The sequence below is a fragment of the Balaenoptera ricei genome, chromosome 13 (assembly GCF_028023285.1).
Source record: "Balaenoptera ricei isolate mBalRic1 chromosome 13, mBalRic1.hap2, whole genome shotgun sequence".
Taxonomy (NCBI): domain Eukaryota; kingdom Metazoa; phylum Chordata; class Mammalia; order Artiodactyla; family Balaenopteridae; genus Balaenoptera; species Balaenoptera ricei.
The window spans coordinates 22,234,363-22,249,361 of NC_082651.1; positions in this window are offsets into that span (position 1 = coordinate 22,234,363).

Consider the following 14,999-nt stretch of genomic DNA (forward strand, 5'->3'; position numbering starts at 1 on the left):
TCCTTCAATTGTGTGGCCTCCACTCTTTACAAAGTTTACTTGGGTAATGGTCATTCCTATATGTACCTTATGAAAACACTTATCCTTAGTATCATTCTTCTGTACTCCATTTTATCTTCAACTTACTCCTCTGCCATTTATGTGAGCATCTGAGACTACTTATTTGAGTCTCATTTAAAGAAAAAATGTTTAGGATGAGTATTTTTTCTGTCCAATGCTGAATAAAAAGTACCAGAAACCCCATATGATCATGTGGGTGAGACATAGGAAGTTCACTGAGCCAAGAGATAAAAGAGCAAATAGTGAACTGATGTAGTAAAAGATATAGTCGTTTTGGCAGCAAGAGAATTGCTGTGGATGGTAGGGGGAGAGGGCCACTCAGCAGCCATATGGTATTATGGCCGTGGAGAAAGAACAACACTAGCAAATGCAGAAGGAATACTTGAGAACCCAAGAAGCAAACACACTCATAGGCCAGATGGATCAGAGTGGTAATTTCTGTAAGTTATGGTAGAACACCTGATCATTTGATCAAGAATTCATAGTGCCCTCTCTTGCCACCTCATTTCAACCTTTGTACTGGAAGTATTAGCTAATTTAATAAGAGAATAAGAGAAAATAAATGGTATACTGATTGGGAAGCAAGAAATGAAACTCTTTGTTCTCAGATGACATGATGGTCTATGCAGAAAATCCAAAAGAACCAACCAAAAAACTCTTGGAACTAATGAGTAATTATAGCAAAGTATGAGATACAAGGTAAATATACAAAAAAAAAAAAAATCACTTTCCAAATAACAGCAATGAATAAATGGAATTTGAAATTGAACACATGATACCATTTACGTTAGCATCCAAAAAATGAAATATTTAGGCATAAACCTAACAAGATATAAATACTATTTGAGGAAAATTATAAAACTCTGATGAATGAACTCAAATAAGAACTAAATAAATGGAGAGTTTTCCATATTCATGGGTAGGAACACTCAATATTGTTGAGATATCAGTTTTTCAAAACTTGATCTGTAAATTAATTGTAATCCCAATCAAAATCCCAGCAATTCATTTTATGGCTATTGACAAATTGATTACAAAGTTTAGATGGAGAGACAAAAGACTCAGAATAGCACACACAATATTGAAGGAGAAGAACAAAGTTGGAGGACTGACCTATCCAATTTTAAGACTCGCTATAAAGCTACAGTGTTCAAGAAAGTGTGGTATTAGTCAAAGAATAGACAAAGAGATCAATGGAATAGAATAGAGAACCCAGAAATAGACCCATATATATGTCACCTGATTTTTGGCAAAAGAACAAAAGCAATGCAATGAAGCAAAGAGAGTCTTTTCAAAACATTCTGCTCAAACAATTCAACATCCACATGCCAAAAAAAAAAAAAAAAAAAAAAAAATCTAAACACAGACTTTACATCTTTCACAAAAATTCCAAGATTAACTCAAAATGGATCACAGACCTAAATGTAAAACACAAAACTATAAAACTCCTAGAAGATAACACTGAAGAAAATTTACATAACCTTGGGTTGGTGATAACTTTTTAGATATGACACCAAAGACATTATCCATGAGAGAAATAATTGATAAGCTGGGTTTCATTAACTTACAACCATCTACTCTCTGTGAATAACAGTGTCATGAGAATGAAAAGACAAGCCAAAGTCTGGGAGAAATATTTGCCAAAAATACATCTGATATAGAACTATTATCCAAAATATACAAGCAACACTTAAAAGTCAAAAATAAAAAACAAAAAAACCGAATTAAAAAAATGAGCCAAAGACCTTAACATACACCTCACCAAAGGAGATATACAAATGTAGCAAATAAGCATGTGAAGAGATGCTTGACATTATATGACATCAGGAAATAAAAATTCAAACAACAATAAGATATCACTATACATCTATTAGAGTGGCTAAAATCCATAATACTGACTATTCTAAATGATGGGAAGGAAGGGGGCAACAGGAACTCTCATTCATTGCTGGTAAGAATGAGAAATAGAGCAGTCGCTTTGGAGGACAATTTGATGATTACTTATAAAATGAAACAAACCCTTACCATATGATCCAGCAATTGTGCTCCTTGGTATTTACCCAAAATATTAGAAAACTTAAGTCCACACAAAAATCTGCACATGGGTGTTTATAGAAACCTTATTTATAATTGCCAAAATTTGGAAGCAACTAAGATATTATTTAGTAGGTGAATGGATGAGTTCACCATGCTACATCTAGACAATGGAAAATTATTTGACAGTGAAAAGAAATGATCTATCAAGTCCTGAAAAGACATGGAAGAACCTTAAATGCATATTACTAAGTGAAAGAAGCCAATCTGAAAAGACCACACACTGTATGAGTACATCTATATGACATTCTGAAAAAGGCAAACCATGCAAACAGTGAAAGATAAGTGGTTGCCAGAGGTTATCAGAGAGGAGATGAATGGTCAGAGGACAGAGGATTTTTAGAACAGTGAAAATACTCTGTTATGAGACCTTAATGATGGATACATGTCATGCATTTTTCCCAACTCACAGAATGCACAATCCCAAGAGTAAACCGTAATGTAAACTGTGGACTTCAGGTGTTTCTGATGTGCCAATGTAGGTTTATCGATTGTAACAAATATACTTCTCTGGTGGAGGATGTTGATAATGAGGCTGTGCATGTGTGGAGGCAGAGAGCATATGGGAGACCTCTATACTTTTCCCTCAATTTTGCTGTAAATGTAAAAATAAACTCTTAATTTAATAAAAAGAACTTAGTGTTTGGTGAAAGGGACTAATTCAGAATTGGAAGGGATGTGATGAACGTGTCTGCATGGCAGTGCTGAAGTCATAGACCATGCATAGAAATGGTGAACTGGTATAGATGATAAGGGATGGAGCATTCTCCAGTGCCCTGTTCTACATCCAGTACTAAGGATATAGGATTGTGGGTCTCAACTTAACCCAGGTCAGGACAAGGGGATGCATCAAGACAGGGAGTTTGGTGCTATTTACAATCCAAATAGAGTACCAATAATGTATTGCAAGGAAAGACTAATGAAAAGGATGGCAGGGGACCCTCTTTTAAAAACCACATACTCCTTGGCAGGTTAGTTTTCTATCTTTACTACTGCTACTGCATGCTGTTTTATCCAGGTATAACCTCTACATATTCCATCAGGAGGCATTTCTCACTCCAGATAAAAATACTAACCTTCTTAGTCTTAAAATTATCTTTCTTTCAGAGTTATTTTGACTCTAAGCAAACAAAAGTATCTAACCAGTGGTTTTGAGCACTTGTGCAGCCTTGGAAGGCTTTGTAGCAGTGTGTGAATTCACTGTTGAAATTAGTAAATTCCAAATGACTATCTCTGATTACCTCGATTACATCACTAGTCCTGGTGTCATTTTGGGACTCAGTGCCAACATTTCTCTTTGCAAAAGAGGATCCCTGGCAGTCAGGCTAGTAATAAGTTCAAGGTCTGAAATAGAGTTCACTCTTTGAAGTTGAAAACTGAAGAAAGAAATTCTGTGACTTGGCCAAAAACCCAGTGTACATCAGTGTTTGATCTGTACAAGAACCAAATCCTTCAGACTCCCAAAGTCTTGAATTATATTTATCTGCTTCTACAAGAGGTGGCTTGTAAGCCAAATTCATGATTTAACATATAATTTTCTTTGAGAAAGATTTAAATACGTTTGGCCAGGTGCGTGGATAAAAGCTCAGTAGTCAGTTTATTAAGGTAAGCCAGGGATATTTCAGAGGCATAACAAACTTTCAAGGTCAAGACTGATTTTGGTTTTGAATATAAAAGTCATTTTGGCTATCTTGCCATTGAATTAATTGTGAATCCCAAGCTTGCATTTTGTGGCTGTTATTCAAGAGGCGTATTCCTGTTGTAGAGTCCAGCTCTTGGGCGAGCACAGCTGCAGGAGAGCCTGGATGATGCAGTGCTCTCTGATAAGGACCTTGACCCAGCTTTCCCCACAATGGCTGTGGCTCACCTCCTTGCCACGGTGTCAGTTTTCATTACCTTGACATTTCTCACACTTTGATGTGTGATATGAAATGGTAGCCTTTGGCAATAGATTGGGAAATGAGGCTTCACGGGAACATCGAGCACTTGCCAAAGGAAAAGTGTGGAGAATGGATGTGACAAGGTTATTCAGTTTGCTTTCTTAAAGGCGTTTCAGCTCAGCTGTACATGATGATGCTACCAGTTTCTATTTCAGCTTGTTTATTATAGAGGTAGCTGTGTATCCCTTTGTGAATTTGTCATGGATGCTTTTGTCATCATGTCTAGCATGGGGAAGTACTGCCTGGTAGGGAAAGCAAAATAACCAGTCACCTAGGAAAGCTTCATGAACAACATTCATTTCCATTTCAATTGCTGAGACCTCAGAATCATAATGGTGACCTTTTGTTTCCATATTGCTATTGCTGCCTCTCTTTTCACAGGTTTTATTTTGTTATTGTTTAGTGAGAGTCTTTATACCATGACTGAATTTAAAAACTCCCTTAGTCCTTCTTTTGTTTATAGTAAAATAACAACAGCAATAAAAATAACCAGATCACACTGCCTTTTTTTTTTTTTTTTTTTTTTTTTAAGATACTGTAATAAGAACATGGGCCTGGAACACAGAGAGTTGAGCCAGAAATTCAACACAAACTTCCAAAAGGGTATGTAAACCTAGGCATGATCTGGGATAAGATTGCTATCTAGTGGGACCCAGTCTGCTGGCTGGGTTTTAGTGGTAGGCTGTTTTAGTCAGGTGGGCAATGACAGCACAATTCCAAATAATGGATCTGTTTGGTATCAGGATTCTGTTCTGCCAGTGACTGGAGGAACAGTGTGGGTGTGTGGGTGTTTGCCTGAAGTCTGGCTTCTGTCCCTGTGTTAGTGTTCTATCACTGCATAACAAATTACCACAAATTTAGGGACTTTAAACAACGTAAATTTATTAAATCTTAGTTTCCATGGGTCATGAGTTTTGGGCACAAGTTAGCTGGGTCTTTTGCTCAGGACTTCATCAGGCTGAAATCAAGGTGTCGTCCAGAGCTATCATCTCATCTGAGGTTTTTAGCTATTTCAAACTCACATGTTTATTGGCAAAATTCAGTTCCTTCTGTTGTAGGACTGAGACACTCAGTTCCTAGAAGCCACGCCTCCTCAAAGGCAGTTCACAATATGGCAGTTTTGCTTCTTCCTGCAGGCCAGCAGGCATCAGCATCTCTGATGCTTTGTTCTCTTTTAAAGGCTTCACCTAACTTGGTCAGGCCCATTCAGAATAACTTCCTTGATTAACTCAAATCCAACTAAGGCCTTAATTACATCTGCAAAGTCTCTCCACCTTTGCCACATTCTATTGGCCAGAAGCAAATTACAGGTTCTAACCAGCAAGCAAGATTGTAACACCATGGGACAAAGATCTGGGGTCCTTGTCGCCCTCCTAATTGCCAAGTCCAGTGACCTCTACTGAGTTCTCACACTCTCTGTGGCACAAAGCACTGCTAACCACTATTTTGATCCTTCTTAGGGTTTTCTGATGTTGTTCTCTCCCAGTTTTCCTACCAGAGAGCCAAAGTAGGATCAAAGAAAGCATATAACATTTGTAGTCAAACAGAACCACGTCTCAGTCCTAGCTCTGGCTCTTATCAAGACTAATTCATAAGTAGCTTGTGTCTGCTGCTTGCATGATGTGGATGGAAACTGGAAAATGCAAAGGAACTCTTCCTCCGTTACTTCCCCTTTTCAGTCTCCCTTCAGTAGCTTCCATTAGCAGACCCTAAGCAGAAGCCAGTAGCTTCTAGCAAGATAATTTGAAAAATACAGATTGCAGGCTCCAGCCTCAGCATGCCAGAGCAACATAGAAGCTGGTCTCAAAGCTGAGAGTCAACAGGTAAATAATGAGCAGGTAGGTAAATAGGTAAATAACATATTCAGTGTAAATACCCATTGTGAACTACAGTAACACAGTTGAGCAAATATACCTGAGTCCCTTGTTAACTCTAATCCAGGATAATAAACATTCCCTTTGGGTACAACTCAGCTTCATGTCACAAACATTGAATGTTCTTTTGCCTGAAGTATCTCTCTCTACTCCGCAGACCTGTTTGGCTAGTTAACACTGGCTTTCCACTTTACATCTGCATTAGTTCATCACACAGACTAGGGTGTCCTGAATTCTCCCTTAGACAGTTTCATCCCTTGAACTTTTTCAGAATTATTTCAATCCTTTACTGAACTCTGTTTCTGAAAGTTCTACCTTTCAGGACTCCACAGTGTTTTTGCCTTCTCTCCCACCTGAATCACAGCAGGCATAATGGTAGGGATTTTGGTAGAAGCAGAATCAGTTCTGACACCTCTGCCATAGGAGAGACTGCTCATGACTCTGCTCCCTCCCCGCAGAACCAAATAATAGTCTGACCCACTTCAACCCTTCAGCTGGCAAGCCTGAAAAAGACCAGCCTCCTAAGGGTTAATCCACTCAGACATTAATCTGCTCCTTTTCATTGTGCCTTTTATTACTCTGGGTTATTGTAAAGGTGCAGAGATTAATTAGCAGATTTAAAACCTTGAAAGCTTCATTACATAATTTTAGTCATCAGGAAACCTTGGGAAAACTTAAAAACTGAAGGCACTAAATCATTTTAATTGGAAATTTAACTGGGTGTCTTTATAGAATATTTTGTTGCTTGTCTTCTGAACAGACAGCTGCCTTAATGTGTCCTCAGACACTGGAGCTCATAGCTGGGATGCTCCTTGGGAGATCTTGTTTTTGTCTTGGTTTGAGAAAGTGGGATTTGCCTGTAGCAACTGGCATCATTAACTACAGGCAGGCCCTGCTTTAAGAAATCCCATCACATGAAAGCCAGAATGTTGTGTTACAACAAGAATCTACTTTTTAACAACAAAAAAAGAGATTCTAAAATAGTTCACGTCTTTCTGTTTCCACAGACTAATTTAATTGGTAAGGATTTGTTTTTCTCTCAGTTATTCCAGGGACACGCTCACTGGGCTCTGATAAATCCTGCCACACCTGGGTAATGCCATCCTCTAGGGACTATGGATTATGAGAAGAACAACAAATCCAGTTGGAGATTGAATTTCCTCACAGCTGCGTGGGCACACTGCCCTCTGGTCAGTACCAGGCTGACCTTCTCCCTCCCACCCCATCTTGCTCTGCACTTTATCAAAGGTACCGTAGGGAAAGGATAGCCTCTGAGGTTCCACTACTTGCTCAGAAAGAGACAATGCAGGTCTCTTGACAAGAAAGAAGTGAAAGCAGAAAGAGAAGTAAAGTATTTTATAAACAAAATTTAAAAAGTAAATAGCTATCCAAAAAAGTAACACAGACTCAATGATTGTTGTGTTTCCTTTGATGTTTATACTTTCCCGAAAGTGCATTGGACTGAGGTAACCAAATCCTCCTGAATCCCTTGAGAAGTGACAGACAGACCTCTGGGGGTTGGGTTGGCCACTTAGAGGTATCCTGAGACATCCCCTCCCTCCCCCAATTACCATCACCCCAGCCTCATGATGTTTCATATAAGTTCCTAACAGTTAGAGGGGAGGGGCTGTCCAAGTCTCCACAGTGTCCTGTACCTATTGTTCTGAATTGCTCTGTCTGCATATGGTTTTTTCCTGCTGTCTGTCCCCAAGATTTCTTGTGTAGACTCTGTGGAGAGGCCATGGGAGCAGGGCACACACAACCAGAACAAAAGCCCAAGTGCTATCTTTAGCTTGTGTCTCTGCAGCTCCCTCCCCATTTCTCAGCAGTTCTGGGCTTGGTTTTCTTCCCATTTCAATCTCTGAGTCTGTGTGCGGGTGTATGTGCTTTTGAGCTTCTGTTTGTCTCCATTAATACATGGTTTAATCATATGGAATGATTCACTTTACTTTTTTTTAATAATAGACACTCAGAGTCAAATATAGACCTTGGAGTTGCACTTCATTGTGTGTTTTATTTTATGTACGAACTGTCTTATTCCTAAGAAAATCATTTGAGATATATTCTTTGAGGAAAAGTCATATTACCTTTTAAAAAAAGAACTATGGTTGTAATAACACAGATAGTAGTTTGCAAGTGAGGAGCACTCCCTCTGTGTACAAGTTTTTCTATCATGTCCCTTACATTAATTATTTTCAATGCCAAAAATATTTCTTATTCCTTTTGAAAGTTTGAAAACCACGTAAAGGTATTTAAGACACCAATGTTCTGAGAAAACCACTAACCACTAATTATGAGATCCTATATTTTTAGCCATTCTTCCTCAGTTCCTTCCTCAATATCACTCACAACCCTTTTCTCCTTGGGATTGTGCTTGGATCCAGGAGTGAGTTTGGGTTTGTATGTAATTTAGGTGTTTGTCATTAATCTGCACCAGCATCCACTGAAGTCTTCTTATTCCCATCTTGTCTTTGGATGTGTTTTCAGTGACACACAGGCCATTGCTGTCTTCTCTTGAATCCCAATCCTAAAGCAGCTTCCATTTTGCCACAATCTGTGTCACCTACAGACATGGGAAGTAACTTGCTGTCCACCATGATATTTTGGGGGCAAATGGGGGTGTTCACTCTGAGGCTTTCTCAGGCTTGTCTGCCGGTCACCCAATGCAAACATTTCTTCCAATCCAATCCCTTAGAACAGCATCTATGTCTTATTTTAACTACTGCTCTTCAACATCTTTGCCTTCAAATTAGACTTATCTCTTCTTAAACATTACCTTTTTTATTTAGAGGAGGCCATGTCTTCTCATATCTCCTTAGGATGAAGGGATTTTCCCCAAATTTTACTTAATTATAAAAAATTCAAACATATGGAAAATTGAAAGTGTACAGCAAATGCACATACACCTAACACATAGATTCCACAATTGTTAGTATTTTGCTATACATGTTTTATCTCATGTCTATCAATATATTTATTCATTTACCCATCTATCAATTCGTCTTTTTCTGAATGCATTTAACATGGGTTGCAGACATCACTACCCTTGTGGTAGCCAGCCTCTGAGATGATCCTCACATCTTGATATTTTCACCCTTGTGTAGTGCTGCCTACATTGTATCAGGGTTAGTCTGTGTGACTGGTAGAATTGAATATACCAGAAGAAATGGTGTGTGATTTCTAAGGCTAGATCACAAAAGGCACCAAGTCTTCCTCCTTGCAATCTTTCTTGGACTGTTCACTCTAGGGGAAGCCAGGTATCATGTCATGAGCGGCCCTACAGAGAGACCTGCATGATGAGGAACTGAGGCCTCCTGCCAACAGCCATGTGAGTGAGCTCATAATAGAATTCTCCAATATCCGTCAAGCTTTCAGGTGACTACAGCTTCTTCTACTATCTTGATTGTAGCTTCCTAAGAGATCCTGAGCCAGAACAACCTGACTAAGCAACTCTCAAATTATTCACCTATAAAAACTGTAACATAATAAATATTTGTTGTTTTAAGGCACTACAGTTTGGGATAATTTTTACAGAGCAATAGATATCCAATTCAGTACTTTATCCTTAAACACTTCAACATGCATAGAACTAATTAGAAAATTAAATAGAATTTAACATTTCTTTCTTTTTTTGTGTGAGGCTAACCTTACATCTAATGAAATGTGAAAATCTTAAGTAAACCATTCATTGAGTTTTGACTAATACATATATCAAGTAACCCAAATCCTTATCTATCATCATCCTAAAAAGTTTCCTCATAACACTGTTTAGTCAATTTCTGCCTCATCCCAGAGACAACCTTTATTCTGATCCCAGATTGGTTTCATCTGTTAGAAAAATTAGTACAAATTGAACCATACAGCATGTACTGTTTTTGTAAGGCTTCTTTCATTCAGTGTACTGTTTGTACACTGAATATTCATTCACCATGTATTTTCATTAGCAGCTTGTTCCTTTTTGTTGCTGAGTAGTTTCCCACACTATGATTGCAATTAATCTATTAACCTATTGATAGATGTTTGGGTGGTTTCCAGTTTTTGGCCACTATGAGCAAAACTGCCACAAACAATCCAGTGCAAGTCTTTTTACAGAAACATGTTCTCATTTCTCTGGATTAAAGATGTAGGAGTGGAATTGCTGAGTCATATGGCACTTTTATGTTTAAAATGACAAGAAACTGCCAGATCTTTGTCAAAGTGGCTGTACCATTTTACACTCCCTTAATAATGGATGAGAGTTCTAAATGTGCCACATTCTTATCAACAGTTGGTATTGTCAGCCTTTTTTTTTTTTTTTTTTTTAGCCTTTTTAATTTTAGTGGATAGTGTATCTTACTGCAGTGTTTTTCTTCTCTTTCCTGTTTCAAACTTATTCAGAGGTAGTATTTTCTTTTTTGGCTGTAAGATAATGTTTCATTCCTCTGATTCACACTGTTTTAAAATTATTTACCTGTGGGTTTATTGTCATGTTTTCATTTATTTTTAAACTTTTCACATGCTCATCTTGAATTCAGAAATGATCTTTTCAGTTCTTACTTTTGCTCATTTTCAATGTGGGAGGCTTTCTTCAAATGGCTTCAAACAAAATCCCAGAAAGTGAGCATGTATTTATAAACAAGTCCCTCTAGATCACTTCCTTTTCCTTGGACAGAAAGCCAAGTTGCTGAGTTATACAGGTAAACACCAGATATCTCCAAGAATATGGATGGATGCATGTAGAATCCTCTTGAGAGATATAGCCCAGAGGTAGATGTGCACAGCTTTTAGCTCAAGTTCCACGGTTTTGAAGAAACATATTTGGCATGCTCATGACTGATGGAAGGATACTTTCTTTGCTTTTCTCTTTCCCTCACTTTTATTAAAATGAGTTTTGGAAATCTACAGGACCCAGTGTGTACAACCACCACAATGCTTCCTGTTTCTGTTCTTTCCTCCAGTTGACATTACTCAGATGACAATTTTCTGTACTATCTTTCCTCCCTCCTTCTGGATGTTTTCTATGAGGATTTGCTCTTTCTTCTATCTTACATTTGGTATATATTCATATTTCTCCCAGTTTTTGATATTGTCTTTTTTATCTGAGCCTTCCCTAGTACGGTGATGAGGAACTGAGGGGAGCTCCTAAATAAAGGTATCACATTGCCCTTTACTTCCTTTTGAGCACCTCTAGATTGTATGGATCTTGGTGGTAAGGGCTATGTCTTATTCCTATTTTTATTACCCAGATTTCCTAATACATGGAAGGCTATAAAATATGTTATATTTGGTTGTATTGAAACAAATATCATTATCTAAATTTTAGTGAAGATGAAATATCTTTTGAAAGTCATGTGTAGCTGATTCTTCACCTATCACCTTCCCCAGACTCACCAGCATTGTCATTGTGACAAGTGCGGGGCTGGAGGGAAGCCACAGCCTTCCAGATCTCAACTGACATGTTTCCTGCAGCTTGGTGGTCCATTCTCCTACAAGCTGTAGCATGTGATTCCAAACTCTGAACTCGGTTACTATATAGAACCCATAGTTCATAGAAACAATGTGGGCAGAGAGTGGGAATGGGATGTATGTGAGAATGGGGACAGGAGTGCAGGTGGAAGGGAAGCTCAGATATTAGACAGGGACAATTATAAACTGGGAAAACATAGGAACCAGATTCTGCAGGGAAGAATTTGAGCTCATTACTGGCAATAGTTGATGTTGTCCTGTAGTTATCAACCATAATGGTTTGTTCATTTTACCTGGGGGAACTTTAAATAAAATTCTGATGCCTGGACCCAGGGCTATAGGTAGTATGCTGCATCTTTGCATGATTAGAAAAAGGTATGACTTCTGAGAAGATGCATCCCTGGGCCCTGATGACTTGGCCATCAGTCACACCTTTAGGTGAATTAGAAAAAAAGAATTCCTTCTTCTGGGCAAACTTAGCTTATTCCAAAAGCCCAGGCTGGACTTTGGACTCCATTTGTCTCCATTCCTGGGCATGCTTGTCCAGTGAACAGCCTATACAACTCCCTGTGGAGTCCCTGTTAGGTCCCTGTCCAGACCAGATACAGTTATATCTCTGGGGGTGGCTTCTGGGAAGCTGTAGTTAAAAAAAACTCCCCAAGTGATGCTGAAGGAACGGAGGATAAAAAGCTTTGAAATAGACACCAGGCAAAGGAAACTGCAGTACCTCATTCATTCTCCATTTATTCATTTAGCAGCTATTTATTTAGTATTTAGCAGTTATTTATTGAGTATTTAACCTAATTATTTTTGAGAACCACATGAAGTTGGTACATTTTTCTGCAGTGGTGGGACTCCTTTTGAAGGTGTACGTACAGATGAGCATCTCTACTCATTTCATAGGCACAGAGATGGTGCTGAACCACCTCTGAGAAATAAAGTAACTTCTCCTTACACACTGAGCCCTGCAATACCATTCTCTAGTGAACACTACCCAAATTCTGCCTCTGCAGGGTGTTTCCTTTCAAGGTCACCCTGAAGCAGTAGCTATAAAGGGACTGACATAATGAAGAATGTAGGTCCAGAGAAGAGTATTCTATCCCCTGCCTCTGTCCAGCTTTAAGAAGTCAGTAAGGAAATTGTCTGACTATCAGCAAAAGGATTAAACTTCACAGTGACAGACTTACAGAGAGAGAGAGAGAGAAAGAGTAATTCTTTGGACCTTAGAGTTCCTTGGAGAGTTTGTGCCATTCTAAAATGGGTGCCAGCATTCCGGGGAGTGGATACTTTATTACATTTTCTTACAGAAAAGATCTCCCATTACCACTTCAGTAAAGTGCTTGCATTATAGTGCAAATAAATAACAGATTAAAGAGTAACAAGTGTTGAATCATTTTATGATGATATAAGTAATATCATTTCATAAAAATCAGCTGCAATTCCATAACCTGTAGAGAGCCACTGTCTACACTATGATATATTTTCTTTAATAATTGGTATATTAGATAATACATGAATTTTTAATTCTCTTTTTTATTTAAACTATATTATGAGTGTTCTAGTTCCTTAACTGGGCTTTGAGAACATGATTTTAATCTGCTGAATGATACAACATTGTTAAGGTTCTTAATATACATATTGCCAAGTTACTACCCGCAAATTTTAAATTATCCCTATCAGCAGCATAGCCTTTTTCCACTGCTTTCACTACTCAGGGAACTTTCTTTTAAGCTTTACAGATTTTGAGGTGGTAATGTACTTTTTTATTTATAATTTTGATTTTTTTATTACTAGTACAATAAATATTCTTCATATGTTTATTATTTTTGATCTTTCTATGCATTTTTGAAAACATACATTGCCTGCTTTTTTTATACTGAGTTTCTGATAATTTTATTGTTGATTTATAAGAGCTTTTATTATAGAAATTATTATTTTTTCCTTTCATATATTGTAATTTTTTCCAGTCTGTCTTTTAATTTTATTTATGTGTTCTTCCAAGTGGAAGAAACATTATTTGTTTTCAAATCTATTAAATTTTTCCTCTATTATTTGCATGTTTTGAGTTTATAGTTAGAGATTTATTCCACATTATAATAACTGATATTTATCTGAAATTTTTACTTGTTTCCTCATATTTTACTTTTTAAATTTTTTTTCTTTTTTTAATATTTTACTTTTATTGGAGTAGAGTTGATTTACAATGTTGTGTTAGTTTCAGGTGTACAGCAAAAGAACTCAGTTATGCATATACATATAATAATTCTTTTTTGGATTATTTTCTCATAAAGGTTATCACAGAATATTGGGTAGATTTCCCTGTACTACACAGTAGGTCCTTGTTGGTTATCTATCTTATATATAATAGTGTGCGTATTCATCCCAATTAAATTTTAACTACATAATTCATTCTGGTATTTATTTTGGTTAGTGGTATGAGGTAGGGAAATAGTAGTTTAATTATTGTTAACTCTTCACTTAAGTGCCATTTAAGTTCACCTATTTATGACATTATCTTTGTCCTACATTAAATTATTGCCTAACTAGGGACTGTTTCTGGGCTTTCTGTCTTATTTGATTGATCTTTATAGTCTTATTTCAGACTTTAATGTTTAAGGGGTAAACTCTCTTATTTCTCCTTTCCTTTTCAATATTTCTTTGTATATCATTTTTTTCAAATATATTTTAGGATAATTTTGATAAATCTTCCTCCAGCACCACCCTATAACTTAGCGACATTTTGATCTATGGAGAAATTATGTTCCTCTAATATTGATTCTCACTGTTCTAGAATATTAAAAATGTAAAGTTTTCAAGTTGATTACATGATATTAACATGAACATAAGTAGCAAGAGGTTACAACCCAATTATACTTCTAAATGGAGATCTAAGATTTTTTACAGAAAAAAAATGAAAATTGATTATATAGAACTTCTGCTTCAGGATTTAGAATAACAAGGGCTGCATTTTCCCTCTTGTCTGATACAAGTAAAACAGTGGACAAAATGTATGAAAAACATATTCAGAAAGGTAGAGGACAGATTGAGCATATTTAGTAGAGACACAGAGGATAAAAAAGAGGCCCAAACTGAACTTTTATAGATGGAAATTATAATGTCTGTGATTAAGAGCAGATTATATACTTCAGAAGTATTGATAAGTGAACTTGAATACATGCAATAAAAACTATCCAAATGAAATACATTGAGAAAAACATTAAAAAAATGAAGAGAACATCAGCTAACTGCCAGACAACTTCAGACAGACTATGTGTAATTGAGGTCCCTGAAAGAAAGAAGAGGGAACAGAAGACATGTTTGAAAAAATAATAGCTGAAAAAATTTCAAATTTGACAGAAAATAACTGGAAACCTACAAACCCAAGAAACTTAATAAATCCCAAGTAAAAGAAACATGAACAAAGCTACAGCAAGTCACATAATAATCAAATTGCTTAAAACAAGGGATAAAGAAAAAATCTTAAAAGCAGACAGATGAAAAAATTGAGTGCACATTATGTCTATGTTAGTTTCTCTCCTCCCAAGGGAACTAATGATAAATTATATTTAGAAAATTTATTAATAAA